The sequence below is a fragment of the Equus caballus genome, chromosome 16 (genome assembly GCF_041296265.1).
Source record: "Equus caballus isolate H_3958 breed thoroughbred chromosome 16, TB-T2T, whole genome shotgun sequence".
Classification (NCBI taxonomy): Eukaryota; Metazoa; Chordata; class Mammalia; order Perissodactyla; family Equidae; genus Equus; species Equus caballus.
The window spans coordinates 26,641,296-26,665,345 of record NC_091699.1 but is presented as its reverse complement, the minus strand read 5'-3'; the positions used below and the strand labels follow the sequence as shown (position 1 = coordinate 26,665,345).

General features: G+C 37.8%; 1 protein-coding gene across 26 annotated transcripts in view; it reads left to right on the top strand.

Moving 5' to 3' along the window:
• CHL1 (cell adhesion molecule L1 like) overlaps nt 1-24,050 on the top strand; it is a 211,553-nt gene that overhangs the window by 5,760 nt on the left and 181,743 nt on the right. The window contains exon 1 of one of the 26 annotated variants that reach the window (XM_070238588.1): nt 2,129-2,488. The exons of 24 other annotated variants lie outside the window; for them this stretch is intronic. The gene's annotated coding sequence lies outside the window, so the exon portion shown is untranslated. Of the gene's footprint in view, nt 1-2,128; nt 2,489-24,050 lie in introns of those variants that run through there. One more of the 26 variants, XM_070238582.1, reaches the window with a different exon arrangement.

The following is a 24,050-nucleotide window of genomic DNA, read 5'->3' as shown; positions in this document are numbered from 1 at the left end:
GGTGTGGTGGTTAATGCAGTGCTTGCAATAATTAGGTTGCCAGCGTTCTGAATCTAAGTCTGCTAAGTCCTGGCTTGTGGCCTTGGCTAAGTCATTTTAATCTCTTTAAGACTGATTTCTTCTATAGAAATGAGGGGTGATATCCATACCCAGCTCGTGTGCCTTATTGTGAGTGTTATATGGGGCAATATTTGTAGACAGCTTAGTAGAACTTATTAAGCATTCAATAAGTTCTGGCATTTTACTATAATAGTTATTACTGTTCTGTTCCATACTCAGTGTATGGATGGATAAAGATAGGGATGTGTGTGTATCCCTATGTATGCGAATAAATGTGAACTGTGATTGATGATGCAATCAAATGGAAAACTGTTGATACCTACATCAGTTATAGACACATATACTAGCTGTGACTGTTTCACATCTCTGAAAGATCCTAAGAGTAGTAGTTCTCAGGCTTGGCTGAAATGAGGATCACCTGGAGAGCTTTTCAAAAGTACCAATCCTGATGACTGTCATCAGAATCCCTGGGATGGTGACCAGGCATGTGGATGTTTTAAAGCTTGCGGTGAGATTCTGAGGTACCGCCAGGGTTGAGAACCAGCACCTTAGATTTGGGTAGGTCTTCTATAAGATTCTGTTGGCCTGAGACATTGACTCATAGTTACCCTGGTGTCATGAAATGTGGCTTGAGAAGAAAAAAAGCTTTGGCAAACCTCTGAGATTTTTCTTACTAATCCCTTTGGTTTAAACAAGCACTTTATTCTCTGAAGAGCTCAAATGAGCTTTTCATTTACTGTGTATTATTTCATTTTTCAGCCAGATATCTCTGTGAAGATGGTAGGAAAGCAGTCATTATCCTGATTTTGCAGATGAATGGAGTGAACCATGCTGAAGTTAAATGATTTGATTAGATTCATACATTTAGAATAGGCCCTAAGATATTAAAATTCCTGTGACTTTCGAGTTGTGGATGTTCCTGTGTTTTGCCTTGTGATTTCAAATGAGGGAGGGTGAATTATTGTTTTGGGACTAAATAATTGTGTAAGGAAGAGCTGTGTAGATGAGAATTTCTACCTTTCTTGTTATAATCATATATTGCAAGGAAAAGCATTTATTTTTTCTAAAGAAGAGGAACCATAGTCTATTTAGGATCCAAACCAGTGTCAATTAGACCGAACCCAGCCTACATATGTGTTTTCTTTGGCCTAAGGAATATTTAAGAAATATTTCAGCCAGTGTTTAAAAACTGGAGATGTCACGTAAAAATTCGTACTTCTGACTTATCTTGAAAAACTTGATGTTCCTGCACTATTGGACCTGAGTGCCCAGTGGCAGAGAATACCATAGGCTGGGACCGGGTACGTGTCCTCTTGGCAGTCTTAAAGGACCCAAAGTTTTGTGTGTTCTCTGGGTAAAACCTGACCTCCTCTTGCTTTCACTTTGATTTTTTCTTATATATAGGTCATACTCAAAGGGGCAGTGGAAGGGAGTTTAAAGAAGGGGCCACATCTTTTTGGACAGGGCTGCGGGAAACCAACAAGAACTGCTGAAGCAGTCCCAGAGCTGTTGCTGTCCCTTGTCCAATGTGACAATAGAAAGCGGTTACAGGGAGAAGAGAGCTCTGAGGAAGGGCTACCAGACAGGACCTGTAGCTTTTGGTAGAAACATAGCCACTGTCAAGTCACAGGACACTGCTTTCCCCCTGTCCTGAGATCTGCTGCTCCTTCCTCAGAATGGCCGAACCACCCAGGAGTCAGAGAGCAAGGGAGCCTGGTCCAAGTGTTCTGCAGAGGTCAGTTGCCTCTGCACAGAGCAGGACAGAGGAAAATGGAGAATGGATCTGAATCTGGTGTTATAATGGTAATTCTTAATGAAGAATATCCAGCACACCTTGAAAGCTTCAAATTTATGGAATGTGGGTAATGGGAAAGGACAAAGCTCAAATTGCCAAAGGGGCAAAATGGAGAATCATTAAGTTTCTGTTCCGGGCCATCTTCTCCCATTTTCCTTTGTCATTTCTTTCTCTGCCCTGCTTCATTGCCCCAGGTGGGCATGTTCCTTCCCGGAGGTGGATTTCAGTTGCAGCCTCCAAACTTCAAAATAGATTTGTCTGTTCCCTTGCATTATTGCTGCTTTCCAAGATGAGAGCTGATGCAGCAGAGAGACTAATGCAAAAGGCATATTATGGCTTCTATGGTAACAATTTTGTATTTTTAGCAGAGGTTTCTGTCTAACAAAAGCTTTTGCTGAAAGTGGCGATTCTAATGCTAGGGATTGCAGGTAGATGCCTAGGAAATGGAGATACCCTCCAATAGCAATCTGGCAGCCTAAAGTCACTGTAACCTGGACAATTGGATCTGTAGATGACATAGCGGTAGCAGGGTGAAGAGGATGGAGAAATAGATCAGGGATGCGTTGGTAGCATCCTGACGTGAGGAATTTGTGTTTTCCGGGGCTAAGGAATGTTCCCCCCGTGTAATAGAAGGTAAGTGTGTGAGAAGAATGTGGCAATTTTTGATCATTTGATCCTATTAGAGTTGATTGTGAATTCAGTTTGTTATTGCATTGAAGACCTTAGCTAAAAAATGTAAAGTGACAGAGTATCAGCTTATTATGGGATGTCTCATATACTGATGTGTTCGAAGGAAATAACATCTCATGTACAAAGGTTCAAGGTGAAGATAAATATTGACCTTTTCTGAGACTATGACACTCGATATTGCATTTCCATCGATTCAGAAAATTACTCTTGAAGATTTCTGTTTAAAAAACCGTAATGTTTTGCATTATTTGGGTGCTTAAGCATTTTAGAGAGTTTTCCTGTATCATCTTATTTGACTTTTTACAATAACATGGTGAGCAAACAGAGACAGTCGTTAGCCCATTTTTTAGAGGAAAAAACTGAAGCAAGATCAAATAGCTGGCTAGGCAGTGGTAAAACCAAAATTAAAGCTCAGATATACTTATTCATAATGCAGTTCATAGTCTACTTTACTGCTTTTAGTGTTCTTTATTTGAAAGATTCACTGATGGTGAATCTTTTTTTAAAGCAAATTCAGAGTTTTTATTTTAGTTTAGTTTATTAAGCAAATAAACTGAGGGATGTAATGAGTCTAGGGGAAATATCGAAAACTTCACTGGTTATCTGTCCAAGGTTGAATGTAGCCCTGCCCAAAGATCGGGAGATTAGATTTTCTACAGCTTCCTTAATTCTCTGATGATTGATTGATTGTAGGTTGTGTGAGACATTAACAGTGACCAATCATTAAAAAAGCTTTTGTTGAATAACCCCTTTGTGCTATAGACACGACTAAGGTTGTGCCAGGCAGATGCTTAAAAAGCTGCCTCTTAGTGAATGTTTATGATGTATTTTGTAATCTTTGCATCAGTGACTTGAGGAAAGTACTACTATTCTAATACCCATTTAAAGCTGGGTGACACAGACATAGGGGGGTCCGTGGCCAAGGTCACATAGTACAGCTTGGAAGTGGCAGAGCCAGAGTTCAAACTCAAGTATTTGATTCCCAGCCGCAAGCCCTGAACTGCTGCGCTGTGCTGCCTTTGAGTCCGCCATACTCCTTCAGCACCCTGTCTTAGTTTGGGCTGCTGTAACAAAGTACCATAGACTCAGTGGCTTATAAACAACAGAAATTTCTCATAGTTCTAGAGACTGGAAGTCTGAGGTCAGGGTGCCAGTTCAGTTCTTGTGAGAGTCTTCTTCCAGAATGTAGACTGCTAAGTTCTCATTGTATGGTCACAACAAGAATAGCAGAAAGAACGCGAGACAGCTCTCTGGGCTTCATTTTATAAGGGCACTAATCCCGTTCATGAGGGCTCTACCCTCATGACCTAGTTACTTCCCAAAGGCTGCAACTCCAAATAACATCACATTAGGAGTAGAGTTTCAACGTAGGAATTTTGAAGGACACACAAACATTCAGTCCATTGCACACCTTTTCTCTTCTCTCTCAGATTTCTCATGCAATGTTCATCAGTGCCCCCTTGATGAGCAGGATTCTCTAATTATGGTCTTCACCAAGGGCTAGCATGCATCCCTGTTGTCCATACAGATTTACCTGTTCTGTGTCTCATTATCTCAGGTAAACAGGTGGAAAAAGAGACATAAAGGATTCCTCCTAAGGTATTACATAATAATGCATATTATCCAAGGAACAATGGCATTGAAAAAGAGGATTTAAAATCCTTAATGCAAAGGATTCATTGTGAGGGGCTTCCATGTGGGAGATATATTGAGAGAGGAGGACATTTGTGTTCTATCCAAAATCATGCCATAAAAGCCTTTGATGTCTGACTCTTCGTATAACAGGCCCTGGGCACCAGTATATGTAAAAATCAACCTTCACCCTCCCCAAAGCTTTTGCTTGCCCTCGTTACCATTTCTTATTTCTTGGCAGAAATGTTTCTGATGCTCTACAATATCAATATGCATGGATTTCCCTCACATCTGGGTGTTATATGTAACCAATTATATTCCATGGTTGGCATTTCCACAAAGGTGTGAGTATCTGCCACTCCAGATTAGGATAGAAAAAGTTAGTAATGGCAGATACCATATCCCAGCCTGACTGTTGTTGAAAATGACACCCATCATAATGATGGCACTATCTTTATTAGCAGCTGTCACTTACGATAAGGCTTTGGAGGAAACAAAATTAACTCTATTCCAGGCATGGTCAGTATATTTGGAATTTTTGAGAGATATTTGGTTTTCTGGTTTGGGGTATTTAGCAGCAAATGTTAGGTTTTTTGTAATGTGCGAAATAGAAATAGCATTCTCAAATGCTGAGTGACTCCAAAAGACTTTTTTGCGTAACAGTGGCAAAGATATGTTTGCTTTCTGCTTTGGCTAGACTGCAGATCCCATTTCCTTGGACTATATGGACTAGATTTGCTGTAAGTCTTTTGTTTGAGCCATGCCTGCTTATCTAGAGTACAGCACTTGGCTTCTCGAGAAAGACGTTTATTTTTGTGTTATAAATTCAGAGACTTTCTAAACTTGTTCTGTAAAATGCATCTGCTGACACAGCAGAGAATTCATTCGTTAGCTTAGATTGCTTAAAGCATTATACAATGGCAAGAAATTGGACACACTGCCCACAATGGTAAGCAAAAAAACAAAAATAACAATTTTAACATCTATAGACTACACCAGAATTAGTAATAGACTGCTTTGGGTTATTTGCTATTGTTTACTAATTTGAGACATATACTATTAACCGTACAGGAGATCTGAGTGAATGGATGAAAACAGAAAGCCCAAATAAAGGTGTTTAAATTTGACCTTGACCCCATTGTAACCTCTAGCAATTCTCAGCGGAGTTAGATTTCAAAGGATCTCAAGAGACCGCTCTTTCTATGCATACAAGTTTCTGCATGTAATTGATTTGGGCTGAATAGATTTTGAACACAATTGATTTGCTTGAAATAATGCTAAAGGACCAGCATTGAGCAATTCAGGTGCAACTTATCTATGCTTCTGTGAGTCAAGTTCAAATAAATTGGATTTGACCTTAACCACTATCCCCTCAAAAAAGGGCTGGCAGTCATCAGTGTGAATGCCATCCAATTATGTATAAAAATTGATATCAGTTGTTTGAATTGGAAATTGACCTCACACATAAAACCTCCTTTTGAAAACTTGCTTCCTACCTTCTGTTTTCCTGCTTCACCAGCTGTAAACTGAGGATAGAAACATTTACCGCTGCCTCCCAGTGGCAGTTGGAGGATTAATGAGCTAATATTTGTAAAGTGCTTTGAAGATAAAAGTGCCAGCTATTATTATTACTAATAAACCATTTTTCTCCAGTGTAATTTTGGACAGCAGCCATTAAAAACCCATTACTTTATTTAACAGTAAAACAATCTGCTACAGCCTAGTATTTACTGCCTCAATTAAGTATGCATTCCACTTCCTTTGCCCCTCCAAATTCAGATGAGGAGGGACAGAAAGGTGTGTGTCATCATTTCCCAAGTTCATTTAAATAATGAGTTTAACAGACTGGGTGCTTATAGAGGAGAGTCTTTTGATTATCTGAAAACTAGACTGTGTCCTTAATGGCAGGTTAATTTGGCTGCACATTTGCTTCTGTGCCCTATGAAGGGAACGGAATGCTCAGGTATAGGTTTTTATTCAACTGGATTTACATTGCTTTTACTATTTGGAAGATTGCATTCCAATATCTTTTCGGTTATTTAAAACCGATTCCATGAACAAAACAAGTTTATGTGGGTTGTTGTATGTGTGTACGTGCATGGGGGGGGGGAGGTTGCTGTATGCATTGCTCACAACTCATACTAAAATTGAAGTGGGAAGGAGTTATGCAGCTATTCCCAATCCACAGATATTAAAAAATAAAATCGTAGGTCTTGAATTATAAAGAGTTGTTTATCAATCTGTAATTAATACGTAGTATTAAATCTCCTTAATCCCAATGTATTTTGACCTATAGGTGTCCTAAAATATTCAATGATACAGGGTAGTGTAACTATTTCTCACCTATTGCCAAAATAATGCTCGTGTTCCCCTATGGTGTTTTACTACTCAACGAAGAGTAAAAATATAAAATAAATCATGACTATAATGATAACTATAACATTGGAGTTTTCTCACCAGTACCTCCATATTTAAATCCTAGGCCAATATCTAGAAGGTGAACAAAAGAGGCCTTGTGGCAACCAAAATCTCTATCTCTGCAAAAATTCACCAAAACACAAGCGTTTCATTATGGAAAGACCTTCCTCCTACACTGACTATTTACTCTTAATTTAGAAGCATTCTAATAAACATAATTGTCTGTTTTAATTTAGTGGATGACAGAGTATAAACTGCAAGTTAGAACAGATGAAGGAAATTTTGCAGATTCATTCACAGACAAAGGAAGTTACAGCTAGCTTCTCTTCAGCAAGAGAGGAGCACAGAAAGACTAGAAAGAGACAACTCAGAAATCATAATGACTATATGGGTGGTCCTGAGTCATTAACAAATTATGAACTAGTTAAAAAAAATTGGTATATCACCTACAGACATACAGATTATTTATCTGAAAATCATGTGAAACCCTCTTTCCTAGTGATCTAGGAAATCAGATACAAAACAGCAATAATAAAATCCCCAAACCTTTTACAAGATGTCCTTCTAGAAGCAATGCACTAACTATCCAAGGTATTATTGTTTGCAGATAAGATTTTATATCACCCACTGCAAGTGTATCACAGTGTATTTTTTTTTTATTACTATCACTTAGGGAGACCATGCTTTGTAAATACTATCACCATTCCATTGACTTCTGAAATTGAGCTCATGCTATTTTCATCATTTATTTTGTTGAATTGTGTATGGGGAATTCACCATATGGCTTAAAACTGTTTAAGATCTCAGAAGGTATGTGTTTTGCATATGAGATTCTTGGGGAAATACACAAGCTGCTTATCATTTGGAAGAAAAGTACCTGGACGCTTATGTGTAGCTAAAAGGGAAAATGATGAAAAATGATTCGAAAATGTGACCATGTAGCAATTTATGTAAAACGTAAAGGGACATTGTTCAGGTTATCTATGGCTACGTGACAAACTAACCCATGATTTCAACAACAACTTAAAACAGCAACCATTTCATGAAAGCTCATGAGTTTGTGGTCAGGAATTCAGGCTGGGCTGGGTGATTTCTTCAGCCTTACCTGTTGACAACTAGGGTCACATGCTAGTGTTCACATGGGGGCTGAGCTGGGCTGGTGGCCCCAAGTTGGCTTCCCTTGCATGTCTGGTGCTGTGGCAAAGAGGGCTGAGCTTATCTGGGCCCCTCTTCCTTTTCATGTCATCACATGGCCTCCGCATAGGTCTCTCCAGCAGGTTATTGGACTTCTTACATGATGGCTCAGGGCTCCAAGGGCCCAGCTTAGAAGACTGTCATTTCTCTTAGAGGCTGGGACTGGAACAGGTACAACATCCTTCCCACTGTAATCCATTGATAGAAGCTGTCAAAAATCAGTCCAGATTCAAGGCGAGCACTCAGGCAACTACCTTGCTGGAGGATTCTAGTAGATAGGGTAGGAAGAAATCAAAAGAAAGTCATGTTAATAAGCAGAATTACTAAACCCACTGTGACGCCATATACTCACCACATCGTTACTTACAAAGTGGAAAAAAACATGGAACAAGTAGAACCACCCACTGCTCTAAGGGGGAACTTCTTTCTCTTCCCCACTTCCAAGGATCCTAACACCAGGAGAACACATGACTGAGAAAGGAGTGTGATGGGAGAGTGAACTTTGGCTAGCGAGAGGTGCCTGTGGGTTTGCCTGGAGAGAGAGGGTAGAAGTGAGAAGAAGAGGGTGACAAGTTGGCTGAGAATGCTTTTGGCTAAGATTCTTTAGCAGGATGGGCTTTTCTGATGCTTTATTTGTCTGATCCATTTACATTTATCCCTACTCTTTTCCATTTAGCTTGGAGGTGGCTTGGGCTTGGGAGAACCAGGAGTACCTCATGAGAGTGAGAAGGGCCATGTGAAACCCAAATGCAAGGAAATGGGGAGTTGACTACCTAGAGTGTGTAAGGCACCAGGCTTGAGGAGGGAGAGAAAAAAGCTGCTCCATTTCCTTCTATTTATCCATTACAGCCACAGATAGCAAAGGATGCAGGCTTCTTACCCCAAGATGATGATTATGCATTTGGCTGTGGCCCTCCTTTGCCTCCGTCCAGAAGCATGACTATAATGAAGGGGTGCTCATAGATAGTGAGTACCAACATCGTTTTTATATCTTCCTGCAGTGCTATGAGAGCTCAGAGCAAGAAGCCGGTCAAGAATGTACAGCAGGGGAGCTTTCTTGGGCTCTTTCTTTCTCTTCAGATGCTCGCTGATAATGGATGAAGAAAACTGCCGCCATGCCTGATGCGGGTTCAACTTGTGTTCTCATTGCCTTTACTTCTTTATTTTCTCAAATCCTCCCCTCATAGTCTTCCTTCTATGGCATGTCCTTTTCTCTCGGCACTTGGGAGCCCTGCATGCTGTCATGCTCACATCTCTGAAGCATTCTCCCACCCTCTGATACACGAGTAGATGTTTTTCTTTTGAAGTCTTGCCGAAAGCACTTGCAGAATATTGCACTATATTTTTCATATTTCAAAAACGATTTCAAAATGCAATATACATAATCCTAAAATGCTATGGTGAATTGAAATCTATACTGGTAATGCTGTAAATTGCTTTTGAATGAAAGACACAGTGAGTGTATATCGTTTAATTTGATACTAATAACAACTGGCTATTTAAGCAAAATGGGTGTTGTTAATCCTGTTCAGAGAGTTAAAGGAACTCATTTGTGTGAGAGTAAAGCTGGAACTCACTTAGCTGATCTTAATGACAAATCATCTAGCCACTGATAAAAGGTTTCCTTATTCCAAAAATGCAAGTTTTCTGAACAAGTTTTGTTTTTAGATGAAATAACCTAAAGTCTTATAAATTTTCAATTCTGCTTTCTTAGATTTTAGGAAAAAAAGGTAAGAAATGGTAGAAATTGGTGATGGTAGTAAACTGTGGGTTCTCTAATGTGTTTGCATTAAAAAAACCCAAACTGTTGGGGCTATTGAAATACAAGCAATCCTCAATTTTTCCAGTTTTCTTTTGGCATAGCAAAATACAATTTTTGCTATAACAGAGAGCACCTTTCTGCCAGTCTTACTTTAGCAATTTGCCATTTTCTGCCCTCTATATCCTTTCTCCACTTTTAAACAACCACAAAGCCTGATTCAACTTTCTCTTGACACACTGAGATTTATTTCTCATGGGCTTTTCTGGAAAGTTCCTTATTCAGTCTTCTAATCACTAGACCACTGCAACCCTTTTCTCACTGGATTTCTGCCTTTTATAGTCACTCTTCTCCACTAAGACCGAAATGTCACTGTTAAAATCCCCTTTCTCGCTTGTCACTTTGACCATGATGTCACTTCCTGAAAATTTCCTCTGGCTCCCCACTGCTTTGTAGGCCAAGTAACTGTCACACTTGGTTTCCACATTCCACTGGGCTCAGCCTTCATTATCCCCCTCTACTTTCCTGTATCCTTAGAGACACTCTTCTTTTACTCAACAACTTGCTGCTCCTGTCTTCTCAGAGCTCCTGGCTTCTCAGACAGATTTCCTGCTGTCCTTTCTTCTTAAAATAACTGATCACTCAATAATCTCTGATTCTCTAAGACCATACTCCCTGAAACACACCATCTTTACTATTTTTGTCATCCATGATTATGGTGCCATCTACTATAATTTACTTAAATTTTTAATTGACTTTAAAAAAATACATTGACTTAAAATGGAGATTTTATTTCACTACTCTCAGTGAAATACCAGTGTCAGTGGGAAACAAGGAAAGGTAACTACAAATATTAATACACTGAAAACAACCCTAAGTGGTTAAATTCTAGTTAGTGTTATTGCCTGCCAAAGGTTCTGGGCTTGAGTCATGCTCTTTCTTTATAAAATAGGGAGATTAGTAAAGTTAAAGTGCTGTTAATAATATATTAGAACCTGCCTGAGACTTTCAGAGTTTTATAGACAGGAGGATTAAAGGAGAATTCCGAGGGGATGTTCACTTATGTCATGCCCAGAGCTCTTCTTCAGATCATCTCAGTACTGAGAATACTGCTCTAGCACATGCAGCCCCACTCGAGGAGGGTGAAGACACCCCGAAGAAAAACACTCCTCCTCTCTCTTTATCCTGTTATATTCCTACATTTAATCATTGAATGAAAATTTAGGAAGTTCTTGCTGTGCGAAAATCATGATGCTGAATAAGTGAATTCCAAAATAAATTAGACGTAGTTGTTGGCCTGAAGATGTTTACGGGTTACCACTGAATACTTGCCCATAAAATATTGTCAATATGAGCATATATGCATTTTTTGGAGACTGACAGTCCTGAAATGTTACAAACCTTCAGTCTAATTAAAAAGCTTGGACATGTACTAGAATAAGTATAATGCAAAACAGAGGATCAAAAATGTCATAGAAATCAATGATCATTTCTTTGAAGCAAAATAGATGTTCAAGCCTATTGAACGAGCTCTTAACTTTTAGCAATATTTGTCACAGTTTAATCTAGTGCTGTTTGAGAAAACTTTCTGGTGTGATGCAATGTGATATGAATACCTTTCTTGAGTTCTAATAGGCCTTCTCACGTGTTATAAAATAAAAGCCCTCCCTAATTTTGAGTAGGCTTAGAGAAAGTCAAACATAGGTGGAAGATGGGTACCTTCACAGGAGCTGTGTTTAGGGAGCCAGCCTAATGCCTGCTTAATTGGCAGAGAGGTCAGGGGTGTGGACGTCCAGAGCCATCATAAGGATGTTTGGTACCAATGACCTTGTGAACTGCTTTTCAATTCGGAGATGACCAGGAAATCAGCTGCTCACAGCAGAAGAGCACAGCATCTTCCTTATTTTTCATTTGGGTTAATTTCTCCTCTCTGTTTCAGAGCACTGCTAACTCTGTGTTCTCTGGACAGATTCTCAGTCCTGGAATCTAAGATAATGTGGAAAAGGCCATTCTGTGGTTGGTTCTCTAGACATGATATGCATGTGAAGTGAGAAAAAGGGAAAAAAAAGGAAAGTAATCATAAAGACTTCAAATATTAGATCTGACTATGAAATATCAGGATTCTCTTAACTCTTGTTTACATTTGTGTAATCTTCTTACATTTTTCAAGTGAAAATATTTTGTGCATTTTCTAAAAGACACTGAAGCCATGTGCTGCATTGTTAATATTACCTTCTTATTAGCCATAGTAACACTTAAATAATTGACTTGTTGAATCCTTTATACAGTGTCTTTTAACTACATTTACAACTGTACATAATGTCACTTTTTGAAATAGGTATGGAAATGAATATCCACAGTATTGACTAGTGATGGATGTTCTTGCTTCTGATAGCACCTTGGATAATGCATCCCTGTCTTTGATTGCTGTAGATTTTTCATTTATACCTAGAAATGCAGAAACTATAACTTATTCAAAGTTCAATAGGAAGAAGTGCTTGTGTTATTAGAGTATATAAAGTAATAGTATAATAATATGAAATATTCTAACTTTATCTTCTGAAGTTACTCCTTGCAAATATTAATTACATACACCTAATAAGTAACAGGACAAGGCATAATTTAGAAACTATAAAGTTGAGAATTTGAATAGATAGCATGCATCTACACATATGTATGTATACATAACTGTTTTTTTTGCAAATCTCCATAACCTCACTTATGTTGAATTCACTCTCTTAGGCTATGCTTTCTCATAAAAGCATTCATCATCAAACTGAAAAGCTCTTAAAATTATCATGGATTTGCTTATACCACTGTATGTTTATTAAGGGCAGAAAGTGACATCTATTTTTTGGCCACATACTAGGTGATTAATTATAAAACTGTTCTGTGCATTGAAGCATCTCTCTCAAAAGCTTTACAACTTGGCTATTGACAAAGGTGCCATTGCCATCTATTGAAAGATTCAATAGTGAAATTTACTTCTGAGCTTACCGTTTTATGATTTCTGAATTTTTTCTAAGCATTTCTAAGCATTTTTTCAGCATTTCTAAACATTTCTTATTTATTGGTTCCATAAATCGGTCAGTTTCATCAAATTTGTCAACTGCCAGCCTAAATCTTTGGAAATTGGTATAATGAATGTTCAGAGTGGAAATAAATGCCTTTAGAGATATTTTAAACCTAAGAAATCTTAGTTCCTTCTTAGGCATAAGATGCCATTGGCCACCCAACGAACATTGCTGGCGGTTGCTTTTGATACTGACGAAGTGGACCATAGATTTCAGGAAAGAGCTGCTACATATGGCCATTCATACCCAGATAACTAGCATTTTCCCATTTTCCAGCATTTTTCCCATTTAGCAGTGGTTTCTGGATGCCACACCCAGACTTTCCTTTTCAGCGATGTTAATTTATGGAAATGCCATGATAGAGGCTCAAAAGCTAACACCAAATTCAGCAGTGCAGAAAGACTCCAAATCATATTCTTCTTCTTTGTCAATATTTTCACTAGGGCAATGTTAGATATTAAATCACCTGGAATTTGTTATGTGGCATTTCAGCAACCTTTTGCTCAATCTGCTACAAGCTGCTTATGCTGATTAGCAGTTTAAAAGTCTGCAGAGGAAGGAAAATTTTAGTAGCTTGATTTTTTTTCCTTTAGCCCTTCATGCGTCGGGGAAGAAATTACCTTCTGCGCAACTCCTGAATAATTTGGTTTGACCAGATTCATGCTGGAAAAGAACAATATCAGAAAAAACTCACTTATGGGTCTGTAGCTATGCTCTCAGATACGCAACGAAAGAAGGAACTGTATCTTCAAGTGAAGTGTGTGTGTGTGTTGTTCTGATTCCAAGGAGTCATTTATTCATGCATCAGATATTTATTGAGCTGTTTATAAATCCCAGGCACTGTGCTAAGCATTAGGATGAAGACAAATTCTCTGCCCTCCCAGAGTTTACCATTACTGAAAATGTCAGCCAATAAATAAGCAAATAAAATCATTCCAAGAAAGAGACAAAGTATTGTGATAGAGAAAAATGAGAAGAGGAACTGACTTCAAAAAGGGCTCTCTGAGAAGGTGACTTTCAGCTGAGCCAGAAAAGGAAGGAAAACAGGAAAAGAGCCAGAAGAGCAGAGCTCCAGGCAGAGTGCTGAGCAGCAAGTGGCAAGGCAGTGTGGAAGGCACGCAGTTGGCGTGGTCTGGAACTGACAGAAGGCCAGGACCTGGAGCGCAGTGAGCTGGGAAAGCTTGGCACAGGTCGGGTTAGGGCAGATCTTGGAAGGCCTTTTAGGTCATGGATGAGAATAAGGATTCTAAGTACAATATAGGAATTTCAAAGGAATCCAGGCAGTTAAGTAATTTGACCTGATTTATGTTTGTAAAAATACCACGTTTGCTGTTGCATCAAGAGTGAATTGCGATGGAGAGCAAGATCAGTAGGTATTCCACATGGGAGATGAGAACAACTTGGACTTGAATGAAGTAGTGAAAAAGGAGATTTTGTAAGTGAGACTGTTTATTGAATTTTTAATAAGATGATATGGGTGGTTTGGGGGTTATTGTAAGGAATGACATACAGACCCTGCAAGCAGGAAACCTATGTAGGAAACAACCAAAGACGAAGGAGTTGTGAGATGACAAGGTTTAAGATAATGTGTTTCCATGCTGCTTCGTGGCAGAGTGAGTTCGGTGAGCGCCAGGAGGGCGCAGGACTGGGGCAAGTGACATTTAGCGAGCTGCTGCTCTGAATGAGGGCATGTGATGCTGAAAGAACAGAGTTATACTGCACTGGGAGAACCTGCTCATTAATTCTTACAGTGGTTTCGTGTTAGGTTTAGAGATGAAAGACACTTTCCATTCAATTATTGATCATAAGCGTGATGTGTGTTGATTGAAATGGCAAGATAATTGTATCAAATAGAATTTGGATATCTTTTCCCTTGCTATATTTTAATGTATTGTATTTAAGTTTCCTCAAGTCAGTAGAGAACACATTACCCACCTCCCCCTTCCCAAAGAAAGAACCATTCTCTCATTTAAAGTTTTACTGAACAGAAAATAAATTATATTGATTTTAACCCAAATGCCTGCCCTAATTTTTGGCATGTATGATAGTCATGTCAAATTCTGCTAAATGTGTTCTTCTTCTAGGAAGATTAAAGTTTAGGCTTTGGATGTTCATTTTCTAATTTATGTGAAAAGATATAGTCTATTAGTTATGCAGAGAATGACTTAAAGAACAAAGAATAATTTTTAAATTGACAAGAAGAAAAGACAACCCCATTTAAAAATGGGCAAAGAGAGAGAACACAGTTCAGAAAAAAGAAACTCAAATGGCCAAAAATATATGTAAAGATACTCAACCTTACAAATAATCAGGGCAATGGCAATTAAAATCACAATGAAAACAAATTATAGTTCATCCAAACCATGGAATACTACTCAGCAATCACAAAGAATGGCCTATGTGCAATAACATACGTGACACTCAAAAGCATTATGCTAAATGAAAAAAGTCAGATACAAAATATTAAACAATGTATGATTTCATTTATATGATATTCCAGAAAAGGCAAAACCGGAGGGACAGAAATAAGATCAGTGGTTTCAGGGATGGTGGGTAGGTGTTGGGTGTTGAGGTGATGGGAATATTTTATATCTTGATTGTGGTAATGTTTAAACAACTCCATACTTTTGTCAATACTCATTGAATTGTACGTTTAAATTTGGTAATTTTAATGTATGTGAATTATACCCCAATAAAGCTGATTTTAAAAAGTCGCAATGAGAAACTGTTTAACATTTATTAGGCTACAACAATGAAAACATCTAGAACTGAATGTTGTGAAGTCGGGCAATAGAAGCATTCATGCTCTGCTGGTGTGAGTGAAAAGTGACATAACCCCCCTTTGGAGGAGGAATTCACAATATAGTTAGTAGAACTGAAAATATTTATACCCTGGGATGCCCCAGCCATTCTATTGCTGCATAATTACACAAGAGAATTACTCACACATGTTCTCAAGAAGAAATATACAAATATGTTCCATGTAACCATTTGTAAGTGCAAAAAAGTAGAAACAACCTACATGTCTATCAAAAGGGGATGAATAGTTTAAAATATTTAATATATACATGTTGACTTCTCTAGAACAGTTCAAATGAATGAACTAAATCTAAATGTAGATTTTGGAAAACAACAGTTTATGGGAAAAAAGCAAGTCTCAGATTGACACCTTGTGTATGATACTGTTGAAAAACAAAATTCAGCTGAGTACATTTTAAAGTCTTGTTGGCTATATTCAACAATTCATAAATCTTGCAGCATCCCATCCAGCAGATAGAAAGGAGCTATGAGGAGCTGTACAAAATGAAAGACTTTTATAGGCAAAAAGGAGCAGGACAAGAAAGTTACACTAGCAAAACGTAGATTGGTTGTGGCAAGGTCACTTTTCCTTTTTTTCTTTTTTGAGGAAGGTTGGCCCTGAGCGAACATCTGTGCCCATCTTCCTCTATTTTTTGTGTGGGATGCTGCCAGAGCATGGCTTAATAAATGGTGCATAGGTCTGTGCCTGGAATCTGAACTGCCGAACCACAGGCTGCCAAAGCAGAGTAGGTGAATTTAACCGTTACACCACCGGGCCCCCCCCAAGGTCACTTTTCTTTAGAGGATGGCAGTGGTCTATCAGGCAGATTACCTCACTAGCACTGACCTAGTGATTCCTGATTGACTGGTTTAAGATGTCATTTCTGGGAGAAGCCAAAACTATAATTAAGTCAAGTCTGGGTTTGATGACGTGTGGCTTAGCGTAAGTCATTCCATTTGGGGTCTGTTGTCTTGTTTGTAACAATACCAATTATGTGAATTACAAATACTCATACGTTATATCGTTTTTGTAGAAAAATCGAAAAAATGTATAGCTCACACACTAGATTAATTGTGTTGGTTTTTTCTGAGAGTAAAGAGAAAATGGAATTCAGAAGGGAAGCTTAAGGGGCTTCAACTTAATTTCTTGAATTTTATTTTTTAAAAAGTGAGTTCAGAGGCAAATATGACAAAATGTTAAAATTTGTTAATTCTAAATGGCAATTATATAGGTATTTTTATATTATTTTTTCTATATTTAAATTTCCTTATAAAATAAAAACACCTAAGCTACATTGCAAAATTGCAAATGAATTAGTTTTGAGTCCTCAACTGTGGAACCATTATCACTGAAGACTATGTATAACTTTGTTTCAGTTCCCAATTACCATGCTTATCTGTCAGAGTGTTGTCATGTAATTGACCCTAAACTTATTCAAAGGTTCATTGTGCTTAGATCTAAAAGAAAGCTCATGTCTTTCCATTTTTGATATCGTGGTAGTTGTGAAAGACTAGACAAAGAGTCATATCAATGTCTTCTTCACCAGAGTAGAGGGAATCCACATTGTAACACTCCAGTACTCCAGACATTCATGCAAAGCATTATACATTAGTAGTACTTAGTATATCATGTAATCTTCCCAATGTTCTTATCAGTTCTGTAAGTGTTCTTACCATTGGAATATAGAGGAACACATTGTTGAAGAGAGAGTTTAAATTATTTGTTTAATATTAGGTTAAGGAGACTATCAATGCTATACTTAACTTATACAAGGTATTAATCCATTGTACCTTAATATTTATTGACTTAATTTATGAAAATATTTTATATGCTCAATAATAATATGACTGCATATATAACAAATCTTATTTAAAGACTTAAGTTTCTATGAGAAGCAGCATAATTTTAACTTAGGCTTATGAATAAAATAGTACTTCATCTCCTTGCAAAATAATTAGAATGAAGACAGCATATATTTTGTGTGAACCCAAAATAAGTACCCAAAATTGGCCCCCCAAATGGGAATATAAGCTCTTATCTACCACATTTCTGTATTATATGACCTGTATTAGTTTCCTGTTGTTGCTGCAAACAATTACTACCAATTTAGTGGCTGAAGACAACACATATTTGTTCTTGTACAGTTCTAGAGGTTAGAAGTCCTACCTGTGTCCCTCTGGAGCTTCTAGGGGAGACCCTGTTTCCTTGCCTTTTCTAGCTTCTGGAGTCCACCTGCATTCCCTGTCTCATGGTCTCATTCTTCATCTTCAAAGCCAGCAGTGTAGCATCTTCCAGTTTCTCTTTCTTTCCCTGCTCTGTTCTTATATCATCTTCTCTGACTTTCACCCTCCTGCCTTCTTCCTGTAAGGACCCTGTGATTATATTGGAGCCGTTCACATAATCCAGGATAATCTCTCCATCTCAAAATCCTTAATTTAATCACATCTGCAAAGTCCTGTTTACCATGTAAAGCAACATACTCACTGATTGTAAGGATGAGGATGTGGACGTCTTTGGGAGTCATTATTCAGCCAACCACACCACTCTTCAAACTATTTTCTGGTTGAAATATCCTTAAAATTAAGTGAACTTGGTGAAAGCTTTGTGGTCCATCGCTATCACTATATGATATAAAACAGTGATACTTCAGGGAAGTATTATGGGAACACAAATCTGTATTATGAAGTTAGTGTTAGAAGGTAAATTTCCTCTAAGTATTGACACATAGAGTTAAAATAACTTTTGTGTGGGTCCTATTCCATCCTTTTTTTCTTTTAAGGAGTAATCTACTATTCAGACTGTGGTTATTTTTGTACTATCACTACTATTATTGTACTATTATTGTAAAGAATAGAACATATCTCAGAAGATTGTTGCAGTTACTAAAGTATTATTATTATTATTATTATTATTATTATTTTGCTTTATCTCCTCAAATCCCCCGTACATAGTTGTATATCTTAGTTGCAGGTCCTTCTCATTGTGGGATGTGGGACGCCGCCTCAACGTGGCCTGACGAGCAGTGCCATGTCCGCGCCCAGGATCCGAACCCTGGGCTGCCACAGCGGAGCACGTGAACTTAACCACTCAACCACGGAGCCGGCCCCTAAAGTATTATTTTTAAAACTGTTACAACAGTGACTGGCATGTAGCATCTGCTAAATACTTGCTTTCTGCAATTGTTAATATTATTTGTCCATTGAAGTATCGAAAACCATATTGGCTACAGCAAATTGCAGAATATAGTGGGAGAGAAAAGTGCAAAAATTGATTATAACAACTCAAAAGGACTGTGTTAGGTACTAATTGACCAGAAGATTAGGTTTATAAACCTTTTATTCATTCAACAAGTAATACTGAGCAATGAGTATACACCAAGTTCTCTGTTAAGTTTAGGAACAATAGTGAGCAATTGGACCTACCCTCAGAGAGCCTTCGGTCTGGCTCAGTAGGTAAACGATTAATAGATGAATAATAAGCATTGGGATGGAAGTTGTGCAGGGTACCAGACTGTCCTTTATTTTATCTTTAGAGTTAAACCAAATTTAACGTCTTTGAAGTCTGAAAATGAATATAAATTAGAGAGCCATCCAGTAAGATGGAGCCTGAATTAATTCTTAAAGCATATCTTTTTTTTCCTCTTTATAAGACAGCTCATAAAGCAAAAGTGAAACGTGGCTCAAACACAAAATAGTTCAATTACACACAAGCATACACACTGGTAGTCACACACTCACAAACACATACACATCCCACCATTGTCTAGGAACTAAACAACAATTGTGCTTCTCCAGATATCTAAAATCCAAAGTGAAATAGTGAAGAATTGGTAATGAGGGATGTGATTAGTGCTTGCTGCCTTCTTTTAAAGTGGAAATAGTTCTATGACTTAGAGAAAATTTTTTACCCTCTGGTTCTTATTATTTTTATGTTTTCCCTCATTTTCCAAGATGCTTCCTCCTCTCCCCAGTGCTTAGCAGATAATTCAGTAAAGAAACTTTCTGAGTAGACATCATATGGGAGAGTTTTGAAAACAGCATAAGAAGGGTGTCTTAGTCCTTGTCAAAATATTTTCCTGTTGAGAACAGGGAAAATTTTTGGTGAAAGCTGAAATGCATGTCAGGTTAATTCATGCCTATTATTTCAGGTAAATAATTTCACCAGGAGTCTTCATAGGTAAATTAATGTTTATGCTGTACAAGAAAGTAGCAAGTGTAGATATTACCAGGGTTTAAAAGGAGTGTAAATGTTACCCACCCATCTCCACCCACTGCTCATCTCTCACTTTAAATAACTACCATCTATGAATGCTCATCTCGTCAAACTAAGCAGGGAATCGTCTCGTAAACCATTTTTCATATTTTTCTGTCTAACTGTTCTTATAGAAAAGCTACATGAGACGAAACGTAGGGAGACAGGAAATGATATATTAGTCCCTAGAAGGTAGACCTTCTGGGGTTGGGGTCTAGAATAGCACGATGTACATGTGCAGTTTAGTAATGAAGCTGAAATATCAGTGCTAGTTCCTGGGGCTAAATGGGAGAGTATTGTGCTTCTGAGCTAAATGAGAAAAACTAACAACAAAAACCTTGTCTTTTCTCTAACATTCGTAATTACTGTTATATGAAAATAAAGGTAAAAAGGCTCATATCATCTAGAAAAACAGTAGGTGATATGTGTGTAGAGAGAGGATATGAAAGGCCAAAGTGGATAAAGGATAGAAATCAAAAGTGATCAGAAATAGACTGAATTCTGGAGATAACAGCATGTGAACACTTGCTATAGTTTTAGTGCCGACACAGCCCAGCAGAAATGTCAGCTGTCTTTACTGCTTAGGAGCCTTCCAGCCTTTCGTGCAAATTGTTCTCCTTTATGCATCTGGGCCATTCTTTTCTGTTCCTGGATTTTCCTACTTTTGTCTCTTCCCACTTTTTCCTATCTTTCTGCTCCTTGAGATACTGACACTCCTTGCTTTTGGCCTCCCATTAGCAATTTTGTTACAGTATTTGCACTTCTGCTATATTTCCAGCAGTGGAGCCAAAGCAAAGGAAACTAGCCAATACTTGTGCGCGTGGGTGTAGGTGTGGGTGTGGGTGGGTGCAGGGATTGTAACCGTAGGCTGGGTTCTCCAGGCTGTCCACACTGGCTCGAGGAAGATGATTGACAGCGTTTCTCTTTTTCTCTCTCATGCTTATTGCAATTAATGTTCTTGAGTATCTATCTGTTGATGGATCGATCGATTGATCCATACCTGAATCTGTTTGTTTTGGCATAGAGCTTTTCAATGGAGGCGAGCAAAACCTGAATGCATTTGATCTATAACGAGATTGTTGTCTGGATTAAAGAATCAGGACTCAGAAGAAGTTAAGACCACATGTAATGATGTTTTTGGAATGTATAGTTTTAACAGTAATATGTTTTCTTCTTCAAGGGAATTTCAATTTAATTAAGTATGTAATAAAAGCACAGAGGAGTGTTCGAAGAATCATTTAGTCTCAATTCAAGTGGTATTGCATTCAATCTAAGAGTTGAAAAAAGTCTCTTAAAGACTTACCCCAATCACCAGAACAATATTTGAACCATTGTTCTGCTTAATCTGTGCAAAATTGTCTATTTAGATGTTGAATGTTCAATGGGATACCTACGCATGACTGTAGACATCTTTTCATATACTCAGTTGTATGAATATATGTATCTGTGTAACGGGAAATATTTTAAAAATGATTATACCTAAGTGGTTACTTTATTTCTATTTGTTTTTGTAATGGAATAAGGCAGATTATAATTTACATAAATTGAATGCACACGGGACTACATATCTTCGCATGGTATATAGCGTGGTAATACAATTTTAGAATGGCTCATTAGCCCCTGTGAGAGCCCAGTGACATAGGATAGCAATAGATTGCTATCAAATTCAGGAAGATAAGGTGGCATCTTTTTCATGTAGATTTCTAAATCCTCTATTACTTTGAAATCAGCTCAATAGCATATTTTAGAATCAAGATAGGCTGTCTTCTGGTTCCCCATGATTGATTTAATGGTGGATTTGACCATATGTGTATCAGATATGGAAAGTAATGTCTGTTAAGTGGAATAAAAATGTTCTTTTAGGGAGAATAAAAAAGTGATTTAAATCTTTAGGATCTCATGGGATCTCATTAAAGTTCTCTTTCTTTAATACATTGTGCAGCCTAACAGTTATCAGGAATCCTGCAGTGCTCATTGCTGATACGTTAGTTTACACAGGATTAATTGTGTAATTTTGCAAGCAACCAGCACAGTGAACATTGATTTTTGCATTAGCCCTGCGTGTTGTTTCTAAGGAAATTCTGCTTTCTATTTTAAGGTGGCGTTCCATTTCACTTTTTATTAATTATAATTTCTGCCAACATGGTTTATGCCCGATGCAATTTATTGAAAGCCTTTCCTAGTCTTTTCTTCTAATTGTTATGTCCTTTAGAAACTTCATTAATTTTGAGCACTGATGTGTAAAAAATGACAGGAGAAAATGCCATTCACAAAACGTTCTCTGACCAACCCGTTCCCCTATCGATAAGCGGCCACAAATCTTTCCTTCGAACACAGAAGCAAATTCAGTTGCATCCACTCCAGGTAGACTAAGTGAATAATTAAGGCAAGAAAGAACCTGAGAATGTTACAGTGCTCAAACCAAAACAACGTGAATGTCCAAAGGAGAGTTGACTATTCAGAACTGAGTCCATTTTCTAGAATATGTAGATCTCTAAAGCCTGGTATTTCCTGAAATATTTGTGGATATAGAAGGTTTAGAGTAAAGGATTTTTTGCTTGAAGTTTCCAGATAATTAGCTCAGCTCTCAGCTCCTAATTTGTTCACTCTTTGTTGGATTATAAAATGCCGTTTGAGATTCCAATGGGATTGGTTATCGCTGGGTTCAGATATACTTTGTAATCTTCTGTGTGGTTTTGAGAAAAAAAATAATGTTGACTGAATGCAATTTAGACTTTAGTCTTTACACTTTTCTCATTTTCAGCTTGGAAATCAATTACATGCCTGCACCCCTCCTCTTATCCCCACCCCGGACTTCATTAGATAAAATTTTCCTCTCTCCATTTCATTGGTCACTCCAAGGCAAGGAGCTGAACCCTTCTTAGTTTTTGTTGCTTTTGTTTTGTTTTGCTTTGGGTGAATCCTCCCCTACTCCCCACACACCCCAAGTTTCTGCAGTATTATAAAGATCCAATAAGGAGATGTACAAAGTGAATACTTTCAGTGTGTGCTGACTGACCAACTGGCCCCTATTGGAAAAACCCTCTTAAACACTTTGTTACCAGAGCTTCAAAAAGGGGCTTGTGTCTGAAGGATCAAAGGATCTCTTGTATAATAAATTCGGACCATTCAGTATGTAATGAAGAGAATAAAACATGTCTTTTAAGCTCCTATATGATGCCCAGATTATGTGGAGAGACTAAGGGAGTGGTGGCTCTCTTTAGCTTTTGTGTCACTCACATTAAACAGAAATAGATGAAAGCAAAGGCTTAAAACTGACAAGATACTAAGTAGGAAAGCTGTGCTGCACAGCTTGTTCACTGGTTCATAACAAACCACTGGCTGATGATTTGAAAAAATGTTTTCCTTTCACAGTAAAGGACTGCGTTTGTTTTCTGTCATTTTAAACTGTCCACTTTCACAAAGTCTAAACCAGTTGTTTTTTTAAAAATTTTTATTGAGGTAACATTGATTTGTAACATTGTATAAATTTCAGATGTACATCATTATATTTTGAGTTCTGTGTACACTACATCACGTTTACCAGCAGAAGTCTAGGTTCTGTTGGCCACCATACAAATGTGCTCCTTTTGCCCTCCCCTGAACCCCATTCCCTTCTGGTAACCGTCAATCTGTTTTCTGTATCTAGGTGTTTGTTCATCTCCCATATATGAGTGAAATCATATGGTATTTGTCTTTCTCTTTCTGACTTATTTTGCTTAGCATAATACCCTCAAGGTCCACCCACGTTGTCCCAAATGGAAAGATTTCCTCTTTTTTCTGGCTGAATAGTATTACATTGTGTATATATACCACGTCTTCTTTGTCTATTCATTCATTGATGGGCGCTTAGATTGTTTCCAAGTCTTGCTATTGTGAATCAATAGTGTTGCATATATCTTTTTGAATTAGTGTTTCTATGTTCTTTGGATAAATATCTAGCAGTGGAACAGCTGGATCATAGGGTAGTTCTCCTTTTAATTTTTTGAAGACTCTCCTTACTGTTTTCCATAGTGGCTGCACCAGTTTATATTCCCACAGCAGTGTACAAGGGTTCTCTTTTCTCCACATCCTCTCAAACACTTGCTATTTCTTGTCTTTTTAATAATAGCCATTGTGACGGGCATGAAGTGATACTTCATTGTGGTATTAATTTGCATTTCCCCAATAATTAAGTGATGTGAATATCTTTTCATGTGCCTGTTGGCCATCTGTCTATCTTCTTTGGAAAAATGTCTGTTCAGCTTCTCTGCCCATTTTTTAATTGGGTTTTTTTTTTTTAAATGTTGAGTTGTATGAGTTTTCTTTATATATTTGGGATATTAACCCCTTATTGAATATGTAATTTGCAAATATCTTCTCCCACTTTGTATGTTG